At 47.6% G+C, this 23667-nt stretch overlaps 1 protein-coding gene and 1 pseudogene across 1 annotated transcript in view; both read right to left on the reverse strand.

The window, feature by feature from the left end:
- LOC144819136 (mimecan pseudogene) overlaps positions 1 to 1153 on the reverse strand; it is a 36471-nt pseudogene extending 35318 nt beyond the window's left edge.
- Positions 1 to 23667, reverse strand: part of LOC144819772 (neuronal acetylcholine receptor subunit alpha-7-like) — an 892484-nt gene that overhangs the window by 533443 nt on the left and 335374 nt on the right. The gene's annotated exons all lie outside the window — the stretch shown is intronic.

Here is a 23667-nt window from a genome sequence, read left to right on the forward strand (position 1 = left end):
TGGTCATTCCCCACTTCCGGCACACCCGTCAGTACCACCACGTAATAATTGGCCTCTGGGGGGAGATCGATATAGCCCCCTCGAAAATTGCTCTTGATGAAGGGACCCTGGGTGGGGCGATGGGTAGTGTTGCTGGCATTCGGCCTCTGGGAAGCACCCCCGTTAGTATGTTTAAAAGCTTGGGATATAGGGAGCTTTGGATTTACCGCCCTAGGCGGGGGAACAGGGTTTGTGTGTACAATTCCCTTAGTGCGAGGTTTGGGGACTGGCTGTGATATAACTGGTGCTGGAGGGTGAGGGAATAGCGTCTGTGGGGCTATATTATTCTCTTGACTCATAACTGGTACTGGAAGGGAGAGGATTGGGGTCTTTGGGCTGCGGTATTTTCCAAGAGACCTTGATTTTCTAGGCTTCGCAACCCAAGAGTGGCCAAGGCTATGATGCTTTTGTCCATCTCTAAGAGATGGTTCTCGATGCGAGCTAGTCTAAGATCCAGGGGAGATAAAAGATTTTTTAGGGTGTCCCAAACTATTCCTATAAACTCCCCATCCCTCCCTTCCTGGTCCTTTGAATGTAGCCCATTTTCTACTACAAAACAGTTATCATTGGTGGGTGTAGGGGCTACACCCTCACTAACTTTTCCCCATGAAACCTGCGTCGAAGAAACATGCCCTCCTATGCCGCTATTCACATTGATACTGCCTACGTTAAGTTGATGTGCCTCAGCAATTTTAGTCTTCTTGCGCGAGTAAGCAGACCTTGAGGGACGTTTCCTTTTGTGTAGTATACCTTTAGTACTATCGCATATAGGAACGTTGGAAATATCTGGGGTAGAGGGGCTGTCAGTCGGCTGGTCATCTGGAGTAGCTACCGGTAGAAGCTGACTTACAGACGAGGATGTGGAACACAGGGGTAAGGGTAAGACCAGCGGAACCGGAGTGTGATGAACATCTGCCTGCGTAATAACGCAGTGCAGATTGTCCAGACGCTTCGGGGTAATAGCAGATGCTATATGGCCCAGGGATGATTTTTTAGAGTTGGCAAAGTCCAGCGACAGTCGTCTTGCAGCGGCCAGATCTAAGGAGACTCGAGTCTGCAGTTTGGTGATTTCATTGTCTATAGCAATGTTTGTGCGCGTGATGAAATCATCCATGGGACCGTTTTGTTTCAGCCCCCCCTTAACAGCCCTACTGCGGCTGGCCCGTGTACACATATATAAATAGAAATAAAAGGGCACCCAGCATTAACAAGAAAAAGGGCAGTATGAACTATGCTAGTGGCCAAGCAAGGGGCTTAGGGGAGGGGCCCAGACCAGACCTCTTGGACCTCGAACGGACTCAAACGGCCCGCTCTGTGCCCGGTCTTCGCCCGAGCTGCGTCCCGCGCTGCAGGAGACGGAGGCTTTGATATAGGGGGCGTGTTAGGCGGGGGGCGGGCCAGCAGGGAGAGCGGACCGGATGCTGGTGAACGGTCTCGCAGGGACTCCTGGTTGTTGGAGTCCCCGCACGCTCGCAGCCCCGCCGAGCCTCACGCCCAGAACCGCCTTACCGCTCCTGTCCTTCTGGTGTTAAAGCCCCACGCACTCCTAAACGCTGCGGCACCCGCGAAGCGGGTGCGGCGAGATGTGGGTTGATGGGTTGATGGGCTTGTAAAACGCCTCCTGTGCAAGCCGCCTCCGTGTGCAAAAAGTCTGTGTCCCAACGAGGGGAGGTGAGGGATGTTTTTAGTATCCTCAGGTGGGCGGGGGGCGGGCCAGCAGGGAGAGCGGACCGGATGCTCGTGAACGGTCTCGCAGGGACTCCTGGTTGTTGGAGTCCCCGCACGCTCGCAGCCCCGCCGAGCCTCACGCCCAGAACCGCCTTACCGCTCCTGTCCTTCTGGTGTTAAAGCCCCACGCACTCCTAAACGCTGCGGCACCCGCGAAGCGGGTGCGGCGAGATGTGGGTTGATGGGTTGATGGGCTTGTAAAACGCCTCCTGTGCAAGCCGCCTCCGTGTGCAAAAAGTCTGTGTCCCAACGAGGGGAGGTGAGGGATGTTTTTAGTATCCTCAGGTGGGCGGGGGGCGGGCCAGCAGGGAGAGCGGACCGGATGCTGGTGAACGGTCTCGCAGGGACTCCTGGTTGTTGGAGTCCCCGCACGCTCGCAGCCCCGCCGAGCCTCACGCCCAGAACCGCCTTACCGCTCCTGTCCTTCTGGTGTTAAAGCCCCACGCACTCCTAAACGCTGCGGCACCCGCGAAGCGGGTGCGGCGAGATGTGGGTTGATGGGTTGATGGGCTTGTAAAACGCCTCCTGTGCAAGCCGCCTCCGTGTGCAAAAAGTCTGTGTCCCAACGAGGGGAGGTGAGGGATTTTTTTAGTATCCTCAGGTGGGCGGGGGGCGGGCCAGCAGGGAGAGCGGACCGGATGCTGGTGAACGGTCTCGCAGGGACTCCTGGTTGTTGGAGTCCCCGCACGCTCGCAGCCCCGCCGAGCCTCACGCCCAGAACCGCCTTACCGCTCCTGTCCTTCTGGTGTTAAAGCCCCACGCACTCCTAAACGCTGCGGCACCCGTGAAGCGGGTGCGGGGAGATGTGGGTTGATGGGTTGATGGGCTTGTAAAACGCCTCCTGTGCAAGCCGCCTCCGTGTGCAAAAAGTCTGTGTCCCAACGAGGGGAGGTGAGGGATGTTTTTAGTATCCTCAGGTGGGCGGGGGGCGGGCCAGCAGGGAGAGCGGACCGGATGCTGGTGAACGGTCTCGCAGGGACTCCTGGTTGTTGGAGTCCCCGCACGCTCGCAGCCCCGCCGAGCCTCACGCCCAGAACCGCCTTACCGCTCCTGTCCTTCTGGTGTTAAAGCCCCACGCACTCCTAAACGCTGCGGCACCCGCGAAGCGGGTGCGGCGAGATGTGGGTTGATGGGTTGATGGGCTTGTAAAACGCCTCCTGTGCAAGCCGCCTCCGTGTGCAAAAAGTCTGTGTCCCCATATATATTGCACAGAGCATACCTCTCACCGGATAAAATAAACAAGTATTTCAATATAAATACCTGTAGTTGCCCGCGATGTCGGCTAAATGGAGCGGATTTCCCGCATATGTTGTGGTCTTGTCCCTTACTCCTGGCGTAATGGCACTCAGTTACATACACACTTGCAAGGTGCACCCGCGCCCAGCTGCCCAACACGTGGGAGGTCTGTATCCTGGGGCTTCATACTTGCACCAAAAATAACAGGGTGAGCTCTAGATTCTGTGACCTGGGCCTAATAACTGCGAAACGGCTAATTACCAAAAGATGGATCCTCCTGCGCCGGCTACCTGGCTGAAATCCCCAAAGGTATGGGCACAGGTAGAAAGCACTGTCCTCCACAGGGAAGAAACAGCAGGGCGGGGCAAGTATCCAATAGCGCAATCCTGGGATGATATCCTCAAAACATTAACACATCCTGATGTTGTAATGAACTCACCTCCCCCGCAGCAGGCAGAAGACAATGCTGGAGAAGATGCCCAGTGAATATACCATGCTGTAGATGTTGATGACACGTGGAGTCTCTGTCGCATTGAGAATTGAACTTGCGTGTCGGAGAAGCGTTCCATGTAACCAAACTCAGTTACACATTACCCTGACACTTCTTTAGCCGTACATGAAACATGAAGTGTGGCTCGAACTGCCCACCAATGTCTCGACTAAGCCTTGCCATTACATTAGTTGGCACTTTTCGCAATGTTTTCACTACTGGCATTTTATTTGATTATTCTTTATCACTCTCTATTAGTTGTAGTTTTCATATTAACATAATATTATCTATCACCTCCAAAGATATGTATATGGCTAAGATGCCATTACTTGTAATATTCCGGAATGTGATGTATGTGTAGAGGGCACTGGTAAGCACATAGGCGAATTTGAAGTCTTCAAACAGTTGGCAGGAAAATGCACTCATGGTATGCAACCCCTGTTACGTTAACGGAGATGACGACATGCACATGTGAGAAGAAACTGTAACATTTTATGTATACATGATAATACGAATGTTATAATTGTATATACATATGGGTTGTAACTGGGCGCACAGCTATTTGAATTGGTTTTTTTATTTGTAAGGTGCTCCAGAGTATCGCCTTCTGACTAGAGGGATTTAAGGAAACAACTAAAACCTTCGTTATGCAAAAACGTTCAGAAATTTAAAGACCGATGGTACGCCATCCTAAACAAGTGCAGCCTAGACCTTATATTATTGATAATTGAGGAACTATCCACCATCCTAGAAGAGTTATCCACTGACATATCCCGAGTTAAGACCGAATTGGAAAAAAGCTATACCACAGAAGAGCTCAACAAAATCATGGAAGACATTAATGCACAACTAACTAAACACACGGCTGAAGTCAGTGAACGTAAAATCAGAAAACTAAGGAGAGGCACCATAGATTATAAAATGGGTGAAGTATACACTTGGGCGGACATTTACGCCAAACGGCGACAAAACAAACCTTACACTGCCAATACGGAGACTTCATCCTCAGAAGAGGACACAACCAATCAAACAAGGGAGAAGATCAAGGTTTATATCACAGAAACCAATATCTAATGTTCAAGGCATTTTAACAAACACCGAAACCGCCTCAACATCGGTTGATCCTTTTTTAGAATCAGGCCAGGACTCACGCGAAGACCCAGGAGGGCAAAAAGAAAAAACCAAAGAACCCCCCAAACAAGGACAGTAACGGCCAAGAAAGACAAACCCAAAGTGAAATAAATGATAATCTGGTTATCAACATATCTGATTTTAACTTCAGCAAAATACAAATAAGGACTTTACAAAAAGGAACGTCATTCATTCCCACGGCTCAAACTAATAGACTCGAGTTGGAAATTGCTTTCTACAAACTCATGAGGAAATTACGCCTAAAGCATTTTTTTCAAAACGTGATACAAACACCCATAGATCCTCACCAGATCAACTCAGAGGCCTACGCCCTCAAAGCATCTTTCTAGCACCAGTCTCACATAAGACCCTTGATATCTATGAGACCCTCGTCAGGAATGACTTATCTAAACTTAACTGCAACCGTCCATTCAAAAACAAGAACTATACCACTAAGGAGGTTGAAACCCTCAAATCCATTTCAAACAACACCGAGATAACATGCGTCAAGGCAGACAAGGGTGGAGCCATAGTTATCCTTAACACATCATACTACGAACAACAGGCATCCCTCCACCTCTCGGACACTAACACATACCTTAAGTTACAAAACAACCCTACCGTCCAATTCAAAGAAAGCACCCACAATCCCTGAAAAATCACTTACCTCTGACACTGATTACTTTGAGAAGGAAGTTCAAACCATCATACAGAGATTCAAATCTCGAGGGTACCCTGACCCAGTCCTCGAGCAGGCCAAACAACGTTGTGAAATGAAATCTAGAAATCAGTTACTATCCAGCACAACTACACCTAAAAGAGATTCTATCACCGTCGTATCTAAATACTCTACATCCAGTAATAAATTCAAGCAGATCATCAAAAAACACTGGGAGATCCTTAGGATAGAACCTGACTTCAATAGGATTTTTGACAATCAACCGATCTTTGCTTACACTAGAGCAAAAAATTTAGGAGAAGTCCTTAAGTCTCCCAAATCCACCATCACCGAGTACAAAGGAACAATTCCATGCAGAAATTGCAATCACTGCAACAGTGTCATTCAAGGTAGCACTATAAACCATCCCATGAAGGGCAACAAAATCAAGGTTAGAGCCACAGCGACTTGCGACACCTCCAACGCCATCTATATGCTAAAATGCCCCTGTGGGAAGATTTATGTTGGACAAACCGAGAGGAAACTAAAAACACGTCTTAATGAACATAAGTCCAACATTAGAACCAAGCAACTCAAATCTTCTGTGGCACAACATTTCCTTGAAGCTGGACACGGAATTAGCCAACTACGATACTGTGCCTTGGAAACAGTTACCAAAAAAGAAGGCAGAGACAACCATATTGAACTGCTTAGAAGAGAGAATTTCTGGATTTTTTCTCTGTGCAGCATGAAACCGCATGGTCTCAATGATCGTGTGGAATATTTATGTTATCTATAACAGACTGTTTCTTTCAGACTGTAGCTCCCCAAATGCGCAAAGTGACTAGCTCAGTCACCTTTATGGCCACGCCATAAGTATTGAAGACTTCATCAGCATTATTAGCATAAGCTGTTTCTTTTTTCTAATCACATGTATTTGTTATTAGCATCCAAGTGGATATTTAGATTAACGTTTATCTTTGTTTTTTGTTATGAATATTGATTACCTATTTGAAATACCGTGGGTCTACTTTCATACACGTTTCTTTCTTCCCCACTAACATTTGGGACAGCACCGTGATTTAATTCATCACTGTCGATTCTTTAGTTTCGATCGCCTTTCACCTACACTGAGACGGAAATCGGGATTATTATACACTGCACCTTTAAGAAACTAGCATTACGCGCCTTTGTAACCTCCCTTTAAAGCACTTCCGGGGTCCAGTTTTTTCTAAACCCGGCATGAGAACCTTGGAACACACAAGTCGGAATCCGTTTTGCACGTTTACGGTAAGCCACACTCTTCTCTGTTATTAGACTGCACGTTAGGTGAAAGCACTGTGGATAAATTATTATTTTTCACCTCACTTTGAACTTTACCACGAAGAGTCGCCACGCACCGCGCTATCTTTCCCCGAGCCTGCCATCTGTTTCAGCGGGGTAACGTGTTAGTAACGATACATACGTATGTCTTTAGTGGCAATCAACAGGCATGATTGAGCACTTCACTCATTACCGTTTTCAATCACATTTTCACCGACCCCAAACGTCAACTGCATGATCACTTCACTAAGCCGATACATGTAATTAGCCTTCATTTCTTTGATTCAATACTTAGAATACTATTGTTGTCTCTTTATTAACAGAACATGTCCCCAGAAGAAGGCATGATTTCAATGCCGAAATGCATTGGGAAAGTTTGAGTGCATTAATTTGAACCGTGATGACATCATGAAATGTATACTTGTGAATACAACGAGATGCATGAAAAATATTTGATTAAAAACCAAAGCATTATTACCGTCTGAATTTTGGAATTTATTCTATACTTAACTCTATAAGAAACCTTCATAAAAGGACATTTGAGGAGCCCGGAGGACATTTCTCAACATTGAGAGTGCTACCCCCTCATAATTGTATATACCACAGCGTTTACATGATGGAGACGTCTGATTCCATATACACAAGTTCACAATTGTATCTCATTTGTTATATGCAAAACATATACAATTGTATGTTTAAGTGCAGGTACAGGTTACAAATGGTGTACAAATGGTGTTTGGGAATCTTAGCAAGAATGTTGTATTGCTTTGCGGGCATGGGGTCCATAGGGGAACTGGATTGACACATCTGCTAATCGAGCAGAGAGGCTTCACCATTAATTGTGTCAAAATCTGAGACTACTGAGCTTGGAATCGACACAACTGATTGCTCCTCAGACATTGGAGTACTACATCAGCACACAGGTCCGCACCTACACAGACTACATGGGTCAGAGGCAGAGCAAGTCCTGGCTGGATGAGATGCACACCAACATCCAGCATTGGTACGTCAACGTTTGCATCCAATTCCCCAAGACAACACCATCACTACCTCATGCTGAAATTCCCTCCACATGCAGGAAATGAGCTTCAGATAGATCCATTCCTAGTCAAGACAGACAGCCACCCAGGTCCACGACACCAGGCAGCTGTACTACGGCAACAACATACTCCAGCAGTACTTGTGCACATACAGGGTGCATGCGCACGCATCATCCTCAACTTCCCCTCAAATTGAATTTTGCCTTGTTATGTGTGCCTACGTGTTCCCCATCCTATGTTATATGTGCATGATCGATATGCATATATCCCCCTATGATCGATTAAAGACGCAATTATAGTTGTGTCCAACGTTAGTATGCCAGTTTCCAGTTCTCGTGAAAGCAACGAGTATTAGGCCTATGTTGCCCACGTTTTACATTTTGCACGTTAATTCATTGAATTGTCCCCGTTTCTAGGCCTCAAAAGGGCCCGGACACCAGATTCAAGCTCCAGTCTCCTGAACCCACTCCGAGGAGCGATGCAGCCCCCACCTGCATCCCTGACCCTTCACTTACTTCCTGCCGCGCAGCGCGGTGCCCGGCCTGGCTCTGCCTGCGTGTCTGCCAAGAATATGTTATGCCTCTAGTTATCAGTTCAGCTCTCCGTCTTCACATTCCTAAGCTAACGAACCACATAAACAGTTTCAGCTATAGTCTAGTCTTTCTGTCTCCATGCAAGAGAATTACTGTATTAATATTCATGGAAGATTCATAGCACACGCAATACATGAAGAATATATGAGCACACGCAATACATGAAGAATATATGCATGCACCAGCCTTAGTGTCAAGTAGCCTTTGCCCTGATAACCTTTAGATTCTATCAACATGTACTCCAAACACCAGATACCAGATATGCTATAGGCACATGTCGTCCTGACATCGCAGACTTTCGTCTCCTCTTCTAGTGCAGAAGTCATAGCCCCCAGTTCTCCCCGGTAACACGTCATGGCCTGTTTGCGCGCACCACTAGGTTAAAGGTTCCAGCTGCTCAGGTAGCCCCCTCCATGCATCCACCCACTTTATGACACTTCTGTGACGTTCTCATCACATGTCCACGTGTACGCCCTGTGCACGCCTTCTTTTCACGCCCATGTGTTCTTATCTTACGCTTGTCACTAGTTACGCCTACTGTAATGTAATTGTGATGTTTTACTATATATATCTTGTACTGTTGATGAAACGTTGCAGCTGCCTTCTATGCCATTCTATTTCAGGCTGTCCCGATCCTGTCCCTTCCCTTATGCCTGAATAAAGCCCGTTCGACTCAGATACATCGGATCTTGCCTATTATTTATTGAGCTATCTGTTTTATTAATGTATTCAAAAATAGTACCGGTAATTAATTATTTATTTACCACATAATGGCGCCCGAATAGGGACTTGCCCTTTCCCCACGCGCCGGCGATGTAACGCAGGCCCCCTGACCCTTCTACAGCCGTGACGGAACTCTACCGTGCACGTGCAGATATTTCTGCTTCAAGTCTCCCTCAGGCCCACGGAGGAGACGGAGACTGCGGTCCGGCATCCAGACGAGGCGGTGTGGAATGCGGTTCGTCCCGAGCAGAGCCCAAGCTGAGAGAGCAAGGTCCGAGGTATCCGGAGGCCCACCTGTAACCGAAGTACCGAAGTTCGAAGCGCGTAGTAGTAACCAGACGTCGTAGCAGTCCAGTCCAGTCCGAGGCCTTCCAGTTTCTGCTTCCCGGTGAGTACCGTTGCGGGGGAAGTATCTAGACAGGTTCATTAGTTTGTTCCTGGTCCGATGGGTTTGGGTACACAGATCCAGTCCGACGTGTCCACCTAGGTGGATATGGTATGACGTGTCTCTTTATGAGACCGGTATGTTCTGTACTGTTTTAGCAGTGCATCCAGTAATTCTAGTAAGTCCGTTCTCGAGAAATTCAAGTGTTATGTTTTCAGTGCATCAGGTAGTATTCTGTTCGAACTGTTATTAATGTATTTCTATGTCGTGGTATGAGTGATTTGTTTGCCATTTCATTACTGTGATTATTGTGTATTGTGTTCGCAAGTATAATTCAGCCATGCCTCTGTTCTCGAAATTACGTCAGATCAGAACCAGAAAGGGGTTACTCGAAGAATCAGTTCCTGTCCCTCCTAGGGACAGTCCTGGACATTTCATGTATCACAAGCATGGCTTAGATGCCATATTATATCTAGACTTATGGGTGGATTACACCAAACATCTTGAAGAGAAATATAGATGGCCTGTATCAGGTACATGGGATGCCGAGTGCATCATGCGAGTAGAAGAAGCATTATGGAAAAAGAAAGCCAGACAATCCCAGAAAGATGCCATCGAGTTATGGCGCAAAGAATCTCATAAAAGAACCGAAAAAGAATTCAGAAAAACAGAGTTAAGTAGGGAATCCGCAGAAAAAGCCCAAGAAAGGGAACTTCTAGAAGAAGGTGAACGAGTTAGAGCAGAACAGTCCGATAGGCAGAGAAATGCCCTTATTAAAGGTATGTATCCTCTTCTTGCCGAGGGCTTGCCGAAGGCAACCCCGGAAGCACCCTGTAATTTACCGCCACCATTGATCCCGATTAAGCTACGTCATAAACCGACCGCAGCTGAAATTTTTCTTTCGTCCTACTTGGACGACACAGTCCCAGAATATGTAAGTCGTATTCCGCCTGCTCACGCTCAGCACCCTGTTAATAATGTAATTCCTGTTCCTCCAGCCACTGGTCCCGGGGACTCTGTTAATGTGCCCGTGCCCCCGGACCAGCCCACATTAAATGTACCCGTTTTGCCAGTCACTCTGCCAACACGTACAGTATTAACTGACGATTCCAGTTCAGGAGGTGCGGGGGGAGGTGCTCCTATCACCCCGCCTCAAATAAGACGACTGACGCCGCGAGACGCAGCGTTACAGCGTACGCCAAAAGTGGCTACATACGCAGACCTCAAGAGACTTCTAACCGACTGTATATATGATCCAGTCCCAGGCGAAGATCACATGGTATTATATTCAGTACGTTTAAGACGGGTTGCCAACTTTTTGGTCACCCTGCCCGACATGAAGGAACATCTAGACAGAATATATCGTTTTGTCCGTACAGGAGAGAATCCAGGAAGTATTCACGAAGCTATGGCACACAGAAAAGCCGAGATTCAACATATGATTTTACAGTTCTTGATTAACTGTTTAATAAGAGAACAAGATTATCCTGATAAAGATCAAGACGAGATGAAAGGCCTGACTAGGTGGAGTGACAATATAGCCGAGGGAAAACACAAGACACTAGGTAGTATAGAAAGTATGTACAAGAAAATTCGTAAAGAAATTATAAGTATACACCAGAAGGAGGAAGCAAAAAGAGCAACCGAGAAAGAGAATGACTCTTCCAGTGAAGAAGTAGACAGCGAGAATCCCTCCAGGATAGCGTATGTAGGTAGAACTAGATTTTCCGACCGACATTCATGTCTAGATTACAAGAAAGTTTTTCCTCCTCCCGTACCAGAACAGTGTTCTCTTGAACAAATATTCCAGGCCACCGACCAAATTCTGAAATCACGAATAGGTTATAGCGAGCTTAGTACCATGCATGAACAAGAACTAGCCCGATCAGCAGTACGATGGACTAGTGATTCCACCACGTTTCCAGATGAAATAGTGGCCCAAACGTTTCTGAAACTGCCCCCAGCCGAGCAGCGTCTGGTGGGTACGTATATGATCCAGCACCTCATTACACTGTATGAGGATCAGCATTCGGATCCAGGTCCTTTACATGATGTACTGAACGAGTTACTCTTATACAGATGGAAAGGTCTAGGTACCGATTTAATTAGTGTCATACTAGAACAGCGCCACAAATACAGAACGTTCTTGAATCCACATTTTGTTCCTGTCCCACCTCCAGTAAGAAAATCATTCTACATAGACAGACAGAATCCGTTACGAGAAGTACATCCAGTTAAGGGAGAGGGGGGTGGTCTAGAACGAGTGTTTGTTTACACCCCTATCACGAAAATAGAACTTCTGGAAATGAAAAAGTTAATACCCTGTCACGATAAAGATCCAGCAGGGTTCCACCGTGAATTAAAGGACATGCTCCGTATGAGAGAATACACGTATCCCGATATCATTAAAATGTTAAAGGTCCTGTTGCCTGCGGGCATATATGAAAAACTCAAAGAAAAAGAATGGGAGGTGGGAGAGAAAAAGATAGATTGGGCAGCATTAGAGACTGAAGATAATACACGAGTTCCAGGTACCGGTCTTGGGGATAAAGCTAAAGCATTGCCCGAGTTACTGATACAAGTCTTGCCAAGATTACTAGCCACGAAAAGGAAGACTGGGATGCCATCTCAGCCTGTAAACAGAAACAAGACGAAGATACTAGTGATTTTTATTCTAGATTTGAGAAATGTTTCATTATTAATAGCGGTCTGAAAACAAGTAGTGAGTCTTATCCACATCTTTTTGTTACCAAACTAGTCGAGAATTCAAGTCCACAAGTTAAAAATCGAGTACTGAAAGTCGAAAGTACCTGGCAAGCTAATACTCCGTCACAAATGCTCCAGATGCTCCAGTATCACCAGAACAGAATCAGGGAAGAGCAGGAACATGAAAGGAGACGTATGAAAGACACGAAAATGAAAGTACAGTCCGTTCCGCAAGACAGTCAGAAGAGGGGTACGAATCACGCCAGTCATCCTGCAACTCCCGTTAAAGGGACATGCAATTACTGTAAACAGCCAGGTCATTATATAAATGAATGTGCAGTTCTGAAACACAACATAGCTACTGGTAAAACGAAAGAGAGACCACGTCCGCCAAGACAAGAACAAGTTTCACAGACTTCCCAGCAACCGCAGAACGCACAACAGACAGTTACAGTACCGCAGCCTATAGCTGCAACGCAACACGTTACACAGCAGATGTACCAGTACGCACAGTCAGAGTATCCAGATTATCAGCCGTATTCATGAAACAGCCTAGAGAGGGAGGTTGGCTTGCCTCTCATCGAGATTCCTGTAGATCAAGAGGGTCCCTATGTGCATAGTCAAGTATTAGGGAAAGACAGAAAGTTTCTGATTGATACAGGGGCAAGTAGGACTACCATCAGTCATGACGAGGTTCCAGGGGCTCCGCTCTCAGGCTCTAGAAGTGTTTCCCTTGGATTTTCAGGAAAGCCCATTGTTAATGAAATATCGAAACCAGTTACTCTAGAAGTTGGTCCATTGTCCCGAACTACAGACTTGTTACTCACGAAATCATGTCCAGAAAATGTATTAGGTATAAAGACTCTGAAAGAATTAGGAGCAGTTATATGCTGTTCCCCAGAAGGAGTACGATTGTTTTTGCGTGATTTTAAAGGTCATTATGTATTACGTGATTTTGATCCACGATTATTGAATGTACCGCAGCATTTATGGGCGCAAGGTCCAACTGATGTAGGTTGTATGCACATCACACCCCATCGTGTCACTCTGAAGAAAGGTGTTGTATTACCACGAATCCGACAGTACAAATTGCCACCTGAGGCTGTAGCAGCCTTATCCAAAATTATTGACGAGCTCATTGCTCAAGGAGTAGTTGTAGAAACTGACTCCAATGTATGTAATTCTCCTATCATTCCGATTCTGAAACGTACTGATCCAAATGCACCTCCAGTTTATCGATTAGTGATTGACCTTCGAGAACTTAATAAATGTATCATTCCCCAGTACCCAGTGGTCCCAGATATTTCTTCCCTATTGACAGCCATTGATTCCGAAGCTACGTTCTTCACTGTTATTGATCTCAAGAACGCATTCTTTAGTGTCCCCATTCATCCAGACAGCCAATTCCTTTTCGGATTCTGTTTAAATGGAAGGAGCTATAAATTCACACGAGCTCCTCAAGGTTTCACAGAAAGTCCTAGCATTTACAGTCAAGCACTTAAAAGACAACTAGACAATATTCACATGCCATCTGACACTGCTCTGCTCCAGTATGTCGATGATCTATTGATCACAGCCCGTTCTGAACGTGACTGCGAACGTGCGTCACTTACGGTTTTGTATTTCCTGGCCGAGATGGGGCACAAGGTGTCCCCTTCTAAATTACAATTCTGTGTCCAGCAAGTGGTCTACCTTGGACACTTACTGTCCAAGAGGGGTAGGCAGTTGACACCAGACCGTATCCAGTTAATAGCACATCTTCCACAGCCCAAGACTCAGAAGGAGGTACGAGCTTTTATCGGCCTCACTTCTTATTGCAGACAATGGATTCCTCAGTACGCATTTCTAGCTAAGCCACTGATACAGTTAACGACACAGGAGGCAGCCGTATCGACTGTCCTCCCTTGGACCCAAGAACACACACTTGTTTTCGATGAGTTAAAGAAAGCTTTATGCCAAGCACCTGTTCTAGCAACACCGAACTACAGTAAGCCTTTTACACTTTTTGTCACTGAACGTGATGGTACTGCATTATCTGTTCTCACACAAGATCAAGCAGGACAATACAAGCCCTGTGCTTATTTTTCTAGCACATTAGATCCGGTGGCCCAGGCTCTGCCTGCGTGCCTCAAGTCAGTTGCAGCCACAGCTCTAGCTATCAGACAGAGTGATTCCATAGTGTTAGGACACTCCCTGACAGTACAAGTTCCACACTCCGTGGAAGTTCTTTTAAACCAAACACAGACTCAGCACTTGACAATTGCACGTTTAACAGGTTATGAACTGACACTGTTTCAGCCACACATAGAAATCAGACGCTGCAACATTTTAAATCCAGCTACACTGTTACCGTCAGTTACTTCAAATCCTGCCACACATGACTGTGTGGAAGTTGTTAACACCATGACAAAACCAAGACAGGACTTGACAGATATTGCATTACCTAATCCCGACCTGACACTTTATGTGGATGGTTCATGTATGAGAACAAGTACAGGAGAACTAGTAGCCGCGTATGCAGTGACTACTGAAACTGAAATTATAGAAACACATCGTATTGACACCCTGTCTGCTCAAGCAGCGGAGCTCGTCGCTCTGACCCAAGCCTGTATACGAGCCAAGAACCTGAAAGTAAACATATACACAGATTCACGTTATGCATTCGGAGTCGTACACGACTTTGGAGTACTCTGGCAAGAAAGAGGTTTCATGACTTCTCATGGAACCAAGATTCAGCATGGCCCCCTCATTCAAGCTCTGTTAGATGCAATACATTTACCGACAGCTATCGCTATCATGAAGTGCAAAGCACATACGAAAGTCACCGATATCATTTCCCAGGGTAACGACCTGGCAGATCGAACAGCCAAGCTTACAGCTCAGACTTCAGCAGTTAACACGACACAGACAGACATTCCCGATCAGACTACTTGTATGACAGTTAAGGACCCTACACAAGACGTACTAGATATACAGTTACATGCTACCCCAGACGAAATCAAGAAATGGTCTGAACAAGGAGGGGTCCAGACAGATCAAGGATGGTTGACGAAGGGAAAGGCCACTTGGTTTCTCCCCGACTCTATGGTTCAAGTCATTATTAACACCGCACATAGTCCAGCACATTTAGGAGAAAAAGCCATGTTAGACAGTATTCAGAACCTCTGGTTTAACAAGCATTTACGAGCAGCAGCCAAACAGAAAGTGCGTACCTGCATGATCTGTTGTCAGTTCAATCCAGGTAAAGGAGTCCCGGTGGAACAAGGTGGATTCCATCCTCCTGACCACCCTTTTGAGGTCCTCCAGATGGATTATATTCAGATGGAGCGATGTCGAGGTTTCAAGTATGTCCTCGTAGTTGTATGCGCTTTGTCCAGGTGGACAGAAGCATATCCAGTTCCAGATTACACAGCTGCGACCACTGCCAGGCAGTTGGTTCGTGAGTTTTTCCCCCGCTATGGATTACCTAGGGTCGTGTATTCAGATAACGGCCAGCCATTTTCATCCGAGCTCATGAAACAAGTATCCCTTCTGTTAGGGTACCAGTGGAAGTTTCACTGTGTACGACATCCTGAAGCAGCCGGTCTCGTAGAGAGACATAATCAGACTCTGAAAATCCGCATTGCCAAAGTATGCGCAGAGAAAGGCGTAGATTGGATAGTAGCACTGCCAGTCGCCCTTTTCTATATGAGAATGGTCGCTCACTCCCGTTCAGGTCTGTCTCCTTTCGAGGTAGTGTTCGGTCGTCCCCCAAATATGTGGGGTACACCTAGACCACGTACAATTACAGATGTTGACAGTAATATGCTGACAGATTACCTGGCTTCCTTGATGTCTGCACTACACTCTTGTCGTTCACAGGTTGCCGCCGCTTTTCCAGACAACACCGAAGTGAAACCGCATGAGGTCATACCAGGCGACCTCGTTTTGATTCGTAACTTTGATCGTTCAAGTCCACTGGAGCCCCGCTGGAGGGAGCCCCGACTTGTACTACTAACAACAAGGACCGCCGTGAAGATTGAAGGAAGAAAAGGGTGGTTACACTCCAGTCATGTAAAGAGATTCCATGGACTCAAACCAAAGACTGTTCTCAAGGACTGCCCAGATACTGAATCTAAACTTCCCCTGTTAGAGAAAACTCCGCAGCAGGAGTATAAAGATAAGCTACGGTCTAGTAAGTCAGCCAGTTTAATTGTCTAAGTCCCTCTCGGGTGAAACGGTTAGACAGGTTCCTGACATGTATGAGATAGACCCACACAGTGAGAGAGTTAGTCAAAACTCTAAGAGAATACGTTATCAAAAGAATCTTCGAAGTAGATGCATTGTTACTCTGTTTTTTCGGTTATTTCTGAGTCTTATGGTTACTTGCATAAGTTATGCCTTACATTTATATTCACATGTACATATGTTTTCTAATGTTACAGTAGAGCACACTTTTAGTGACCTGCCTCCTCACGAGTTATCCTATCGTCTTGCCATGCGCAATAATACCTTTATCCGTATGTTACATTATTCACACCAGACCAGCAATGCCACTAATTGCTGGGTGTGTGGTCGACTCCCCCCTTTCCAGACACCGAAGGGAGTTCTGCCGCTTTTTCCTTATCCGTTTTCACATAATGGTTCGTGTGGAGCATGGTCCACGTTAACGTCATCCTCAAATGATATGTCCCTTCTGAATAGAACATGTTTCCCAGACAAGGAAGGACTTTCCCATAGAACTGGGTTAGATCTAGAAAATGAAGTATATGATCTAGGTAATTATTCCTCGAATTTCATGGTTTTGAATGTTCAGTCCGAAACTACTCCAGATTTGCCTGCTATTTCAGTTCTACCAGTGAAAGGCGAATTATGTGTCAGAAAGAATGGTTCCGCACATGTAGGACATAGTGATTGTACTACTGTGGTCGAGTATAGTGACAGTGGGAAATCTATTTTCAAAGCTTCACGTCATTCTTATTTTGTATGTGGTCAGACCGCATATGTTCGTATGCCCCTCGATTGGGATGGAACATGTTACATTGCCTTCCTACTGCCACCAGTTTTTCTAGCCCCATCTGATTATCACAGAAATACACATCTAGTACACATTAGACATAGAAGGGAGATCGAGTCCCCAATTGTCGATCAAACTGAAACTGCTCTAGAACAATATCAAGATTTCAATAAAGGTTTCTTTTTCTTCATAGGACCTGTTCAGAATAGTAAGCTAATACGTAGGTTAACCAGAACCCTTGAAGCAGTAGTGAATGAGACTACTTCCGCTCTAGGTAACTTAACCGAGGAGCAATCTGCTATGAGATTTGTCGTGCTCCAAAATCGTCTCGTCCTTGACGTCATACTGGCCGATAGGGGCGGAGCTTGTAGAGTCATCGGATCTAGTTGCTGCATTTTCATTCCTAATAACGCTCCGTCTGTTTATTCAGCTATAACCAGACTTCACAAAATTGCCCATCAGTTACACCAGAATCCAGGCACCTGGACATGGTCCGGTTGGCTCTGGAGTATCATATCTGCCTGGGGATGGAAAGTATTGTCATTCCTGGGTATAGCAGTAATGATCATATTCAGTTGCTGCCTCTGTTTACAATGTGGCCCTGCGATTTGCGGCTTGTGTGCTACCTCTTGTATTCCTAGTCCTAAGTCCCGTTCCAAGACAATTCGAGACGAGCAAATGATGCTCTATGAACAGATAGATGGTATCATGAATATTGATGTTTCCTGATGGAAACGTAGGGCACAAGGAGGGAATGAGGAAAATTGAATTTTGCCTTGTTATGTGTGCCTACGTGTTGCCCATCCTATGTTATATGTGCATGATCGATATGCATATATCCCCCTATGATCGATTAAAGACGCAATTATAGTTGTGTCCAACGTTAGTATGCCAGTTTCCAGTTCTCGTGAAAGCAACGAGTATTAGGCCTATGTTGCCCACGTTTTACATTTTGCACGTTAATTCATTGAATTGTCCCCGTTTCTAGGCCTCAAAAGGGCCCGGACACCAGATTCAAGCTCCAGTCTCCTGAACCCACTCCGAGGAGCGATGCAGCCCCCACCTGCATCCCTGACCCTTCACTTACTTCCTGCCGCGCAGCGCGGTGCCCGGCCTGGCTCTGCCTGCGTGTCTGCCAAGAATATGTTATGCCTCTAGTTATCAGTTCAGCTCTCCGTCTTCACATTCCTAAGCTAACGAACCACATAAACAGTTTCAGCTATAGTCTAGTCTTTCTGTCTCCATGCAAGAGAATTACTGTATTAATATTCATGGAAGATTCATAGCACACGCAATACATGAAGAATATATGCATGCACCAGCCTTAGTGTCAAGTAGCCTTTGCCCTGATAACCTTTAGATTCTATCAACATGTACTCCAAACACCAGATACCAGATATGCTATAGGCACATGTCGTCCTGACATCGCAGACTTTCGTCTCCTCTTCTAGTGCAGAAGTCATAGCCCCCAGTTCTCCCCGGTAACACGTCATGGCCCGTTTGCGCGCACCACTAGGTTAAAGGTTCCAGCTGCTCAGGTAGCCCCCTCCATGCATCCACCCACTTTATGACACTTCTGTGACGTTCTCATCACATGTCCACGTGCACGCCCTGTGCACGCCTTCTTTTCACGCCCATGTGTTCTTATCTTACGCTTGTCACTAGTTACGCCTACTGTAATGTAATTGTGATGTTTTACTATATATATCTTGTACTGTTGATGAAACGTTGCAGCTGCCTTCTATGCCATTCTATTTCAGGCTGTCCCGATCCTGTCCCTTCCCTTATGCCTGAATAAAGCCCGTTCGACTCAGATACATCGGATCTTGCCTCTTATTTATTGAGCTATCTGTTTTATTAATGTATTCAAAAATAGTACCGGTAATTAATTATTTATTTACCACAGGGGAAGACCGTCCATCTTAGATACGTACAATAATCCAAGAGTCAACTGCAGGAGCGCCTTTATACTCCTCTGCCACACTCAGTAGGCACTCCACAACCCAAAACAATAGTAGCTGAAATATGTCCGTCTGCCAACCTACACCCCGTTGCTCAAATTCCGTCCAGCCACTGTTGCCCTGGGGACCATTCATCACATCCACAATATAACTGCATGTGGGTGATAGTTCTACCACCTAAAAAACCATACCTGGTACTCCCTCCCTGGACACCTACACATTACACATGACCTCTACACATTCATGGGACTGTTCCGTAACTGTCTGTCATAGCAGTATGGCAAGCCACCTCCCCCCTCAGCAGATATTAACCATCACAGGTGAGTATTGCCCTCCATGTATGTAGTTGACGATACATTGTGACCTATGTGTGTCCTCAACCGGACTCAGACGCCACTGTATGGATGGCTTTAGTTTTTTCTACACTCTGGCATACTTTGACATATCCCCACACGTAGGTTGTTGAGGCTGGGAAAAATAATTAGTACATCAATACGTATAGTGGTTGTCAAATTTATTTGACCATCTTGTGCATGAAATGTGAGTAGGTGGTAGGTGCTGTAAAAAAACGTTGGGAATCCAAAGTTCACAAACGGAGATGTGATGCCTTGCAGTTTGAGTCAACAGAGTCCAGCACACATTGCTTGGCATCATTGGTCACACTGCGACCAGCAAAGACATGTGGGAGAGTTGGAAGGTTAATAAGGTGATTCTGTTGCACAGAAAGGCAAGATGCCAGACCAGGTGACCTGGGAGATGCGCATGGCCCACTACCTCTCAACGTCTTCTCCGTGGATGACCCACCTTCCTTGGGGGACCCTATACGCAGGCCTTGACGATGCCTGGGACGCTCTGTCAGACAATTCCGCCTCCTCCTCCCTCCCTGTGCCTGTTGTCAGTCTTTGCCTTGATGTTTCTGGCCTGGTGACACAGAGAGGCTGCTGCATGTTGTCAGCAATCTGAAAGAGTGAGTGGCTTATGTCCCTCTGCACCGCCAAGAGATCAGCCAGTTTTGGCTCCATCCGTCCTTGGTGTCGTCATTGACTTGCAGATTGCTCGGCCTGCTGGTTTTTTAATTTGATGACGGTCCCCACTCTCTGGCTGAACTCCCTGGTGTTCCGCCTGTATACCTCCATGATGTTTCTCAGTTCAGATATACCGGGCCCTGCAGCTTGCTGGTCAGGTTCTCGCCTCCGCCGTGTGCCACTCCCACCACCCCTGCGCACACGAGCCTGGCCTGCTGTAGTGGGCACATCGGGTCGCCAGGACCCCTGGGGGTTGACAGTGGTGGTGTTGTCTGCCACCTCCAGGGTGTCCGGCGAACATTGTCCCTCATTGTCAGACTGGCTCAGTTGTGGATCGTGGGCAGGGCTCCGAGCTGTCTGCTGGGATGTGGCAGGAATGGGTGTGGTGGTTGGCACAGATGGCCCTGATCCAGCTACTGCACGGGTTTGGGAACCAGAGGTGCCAGGTTGGTCTGTGTCATCTGTGGAGTGGTGAGAGGCATCACTGTTGATGGGATCAGGATCCTGCGGAGCCTGGGACTGTGATCCATCTCCCCCCTGGTTGGGGGTAGATACCGCACGTTGCCCTGTGGGTGTGAGAGACAGCAGATGTTAATGCCATGTAATGCAACATCAAATTTCCATATACATTGTCGTTGTCACTGTGCCACCTGCTTTGTTTTTTTCATATTGATCACTTGTGGATGTTTATTTTGTGGGGTCAGATTGATCTGTGCTCATGAATCATTGACATGTGAGGGTCTATTTACAATGACTGGCAGAGCCAGGCATATCAGCAGTGATTTGGCATTCATCATGCACCACAGCTATGCCAAGATGGATGCAACATATTAACACTGTGGATCACCATGGTGGAAGAACAGAACAGCTGTGTCACGCATCTGTGCCATGGAAGTGGCACATTGCTGTAGTTGTGTAGCTGGCACAAGGCAGATCCTGTTATGCTCTGTGTGGACCTATTTGCACAATGCTGTGTCAATCCTTACGTCTGCTTCAAGCATGCACAGGGTTTTGAGGCAGCATGTGCATAGAAGTGATTGAGTGAAATCTTTAAGATTACAGTCAGCCACTTTTAGGAGGTGTTGCTGCGCCATGACAGGCAAACACCGCACACCACAACACAACCAGTACACCGACTTCTGGCGCTGGGCTTTAGTACGTGGCACATCTCCAAGGTGCATCACCTTGACATTACCCAGCACCATGGCACGATTTTTTGCATCCACTGCCTCACTGAGGTGAATTTACGGTGTTGTGGTATCAGCGCAAGGGACTTGTGCATCAGCACCGTGCATGTTTTGCTTGGATGCTTCATCAGATCTGTATTTGTTGTGTTACATGACGATTGTGACAGTGGGGCACTCCATTGCCTGTGTGAGTGACAGGCTGTGCTAGTAGTTTGAGTCAGGTTTGCAACTGGGCGTCCCTCGTGGTGTGGCTGTTCCCCCATAGGGCATGCTGCCATGACAGTGGTTGAGAGTTTCTGTTCCAGATATCTGTTCTTGTTGTCCTAGTGTTGGTATTTGCAGTGGTCACAGGAGGGCCTTGTGCTGCCTACTCCAGGGCCCAGTGTCAGCTATGTTGTCAGTACTTTCACACTCCCTGTACATTGAGCATGAGGCATTGGTGTGTACCTGGGCCATATGGGAATGACTGCAATTGAGAATGGATGTACACAGTATTGTTGATAGGGGTTAGCAACTTTTTAGATTATTCACAATCCCCCTTGCACCCTCCTTCACTCTCACTTGCCACCTTATCAGTCTCCGCCTTGCAGCTTTCAGGCCCTGCCCCTGGCACCCACCCCCATACTGTTGGCCACTGCTGGGATTCATATCCACCCACCCCCATACTGTTGGCCACAGCTGGGAGTCATATCCACCCACCCCTCTTATGTCTGGCCTCTGCGGAGAGTCATATCCACCCACACCTCTTATGTCTGGCCTCTGCTGGGAGTCATATCCACCCACCCCTCCGATGTCTGGACTCTGCTGGGAGTCCTGTGCACCCACCCCTCCTATGTCTGGGCACTGCTGGGAGTCATATGCACCCACCCCTCCTATGTCTGGCCTCTGCTGGGAGTCCTGTGCACCTACCCCTCCTATGTCCAGGCACTGCTGGGAGCCATATCCACCCACCCCATACTGTTGGCCACTGCTGGTAGTCATATCCACCCACCCCCATACTGTTGGCCACTGCTGGGAGTCATATCCACCCACCCCCATACTGTTGGCCACTGCTGGGTATCATATCCACCCACCCCCATACTGATGGGCACTGCTGGGAGTCATATCCACCCACCCCCATATTGTTGGGCACTGCTGGGAGTCATATCCTCCCACCCATCCTATGTCTGGGCAGTGCTGGGAGTCATATCCACCCACCCCTCCTATGTCTGGCCTCTGCTGGGAGTCCTGTGCACCCACCTCTCCTATGTATGGCCTCTGCTGGGAGTCCTGTGCACCCACCCCTCCTATGTCTGGGCACTGCTGGGAGTCATATCCGCCCACACCTCCTATGTCTGGCCTCTGCTGGGAGTCATGTGCACCCACCCCTCCTATGTCTGGGCACTGCTGGGAGTCATATCCACCCACCCCCATACTGTTGGCCTCTGCTCTAAGTCATACCCTCCCACCCCCATACTGTTGGCCACTGCTGTAAGTCATATCCACCCACCCCCATACTGTTGGGCACTGCTGGCAGTCATATCCACCCACCCCCATACTGTTGGGCACTGCTGGGAGTAATATCCACCCAACCCTCCTATGTTTGGGCACTGCTGGGAGTCCTCTGCACCCACCCCTCCTATGTCTGGGCACTGCTGGGAGTCATATCCACCCAACCCTCCTATGTCTGGGCACTGCTGGGAGTCCTCTGCACCCACCCCTCCTATGTCTGGGCACTGCTGGGAGTCATATCCACCCACCCCTCCTATGTCTGGGCACTGCTGGGAGTCCTGTGCACCCACCCCTCTTATGTCTGGGCACTGCTGGGAGTCATATCCACCCACCCCCATACTGTTAGGCACTGCTGGGTGTCGTATCCACCCACCCCTCATACTGTTGGCCACTGCTATAAGTCATATCCACCCACCCCCATACTGTTGGGCACTTCTGGGTGTCATATCCACCCACCGCCATACTGATGGACACTGCTGGGAGTCATATCCAACCACCTCCATACTGTTGGGCACTTCTGGGAGTCATATCCACCCACCCATCCTATGTCTGGGCAGGGCTGGGAGTCATATCCACCCACCCCTCCTATGTCTGGCCTCTGCAGGGAGTCCTGTGCACCCACCTCTCCTGTGTCTGGCCTCTGCTGGGAGTCCTGTGCACCCACCCCTCCTATGTCTGGGCACTGCTGGGAGTCATATCCGCCCACCCCTTCTATGTCTGGCCTCTGCTGGGAGTCATGTGCACCCACCCCTCCTATGTCTGGGCACTGCTGGGAGTCATATCCATCCACCCCCATACTGTTGGCCACTGCTGGGAGTCATATCCACCCACCCCCATACTGTTGGCCCCTGCTCTAAGTCATACCCTCCCACCCCCATACTGTTGGCCACTGCTGTAAGTCATATCCACCCACCCCCATACTGTTGGGCACTGCTGGGAGTCATATCCACCCACC

This window comes from Lissotriton helveticus, chromosome 2_1 (assembly GCF_964261635.1).
Source record: "Lissotriton helveticus chromosome 2_1, aLisHel1.1, whole genome shotgun sequence".
Lineage (NCBI taxonomy): Eukaryota > Metazoa > Chordata > Amphibia > Caudata > Salamandridae > Lissotriton > Lissotriton helveticus.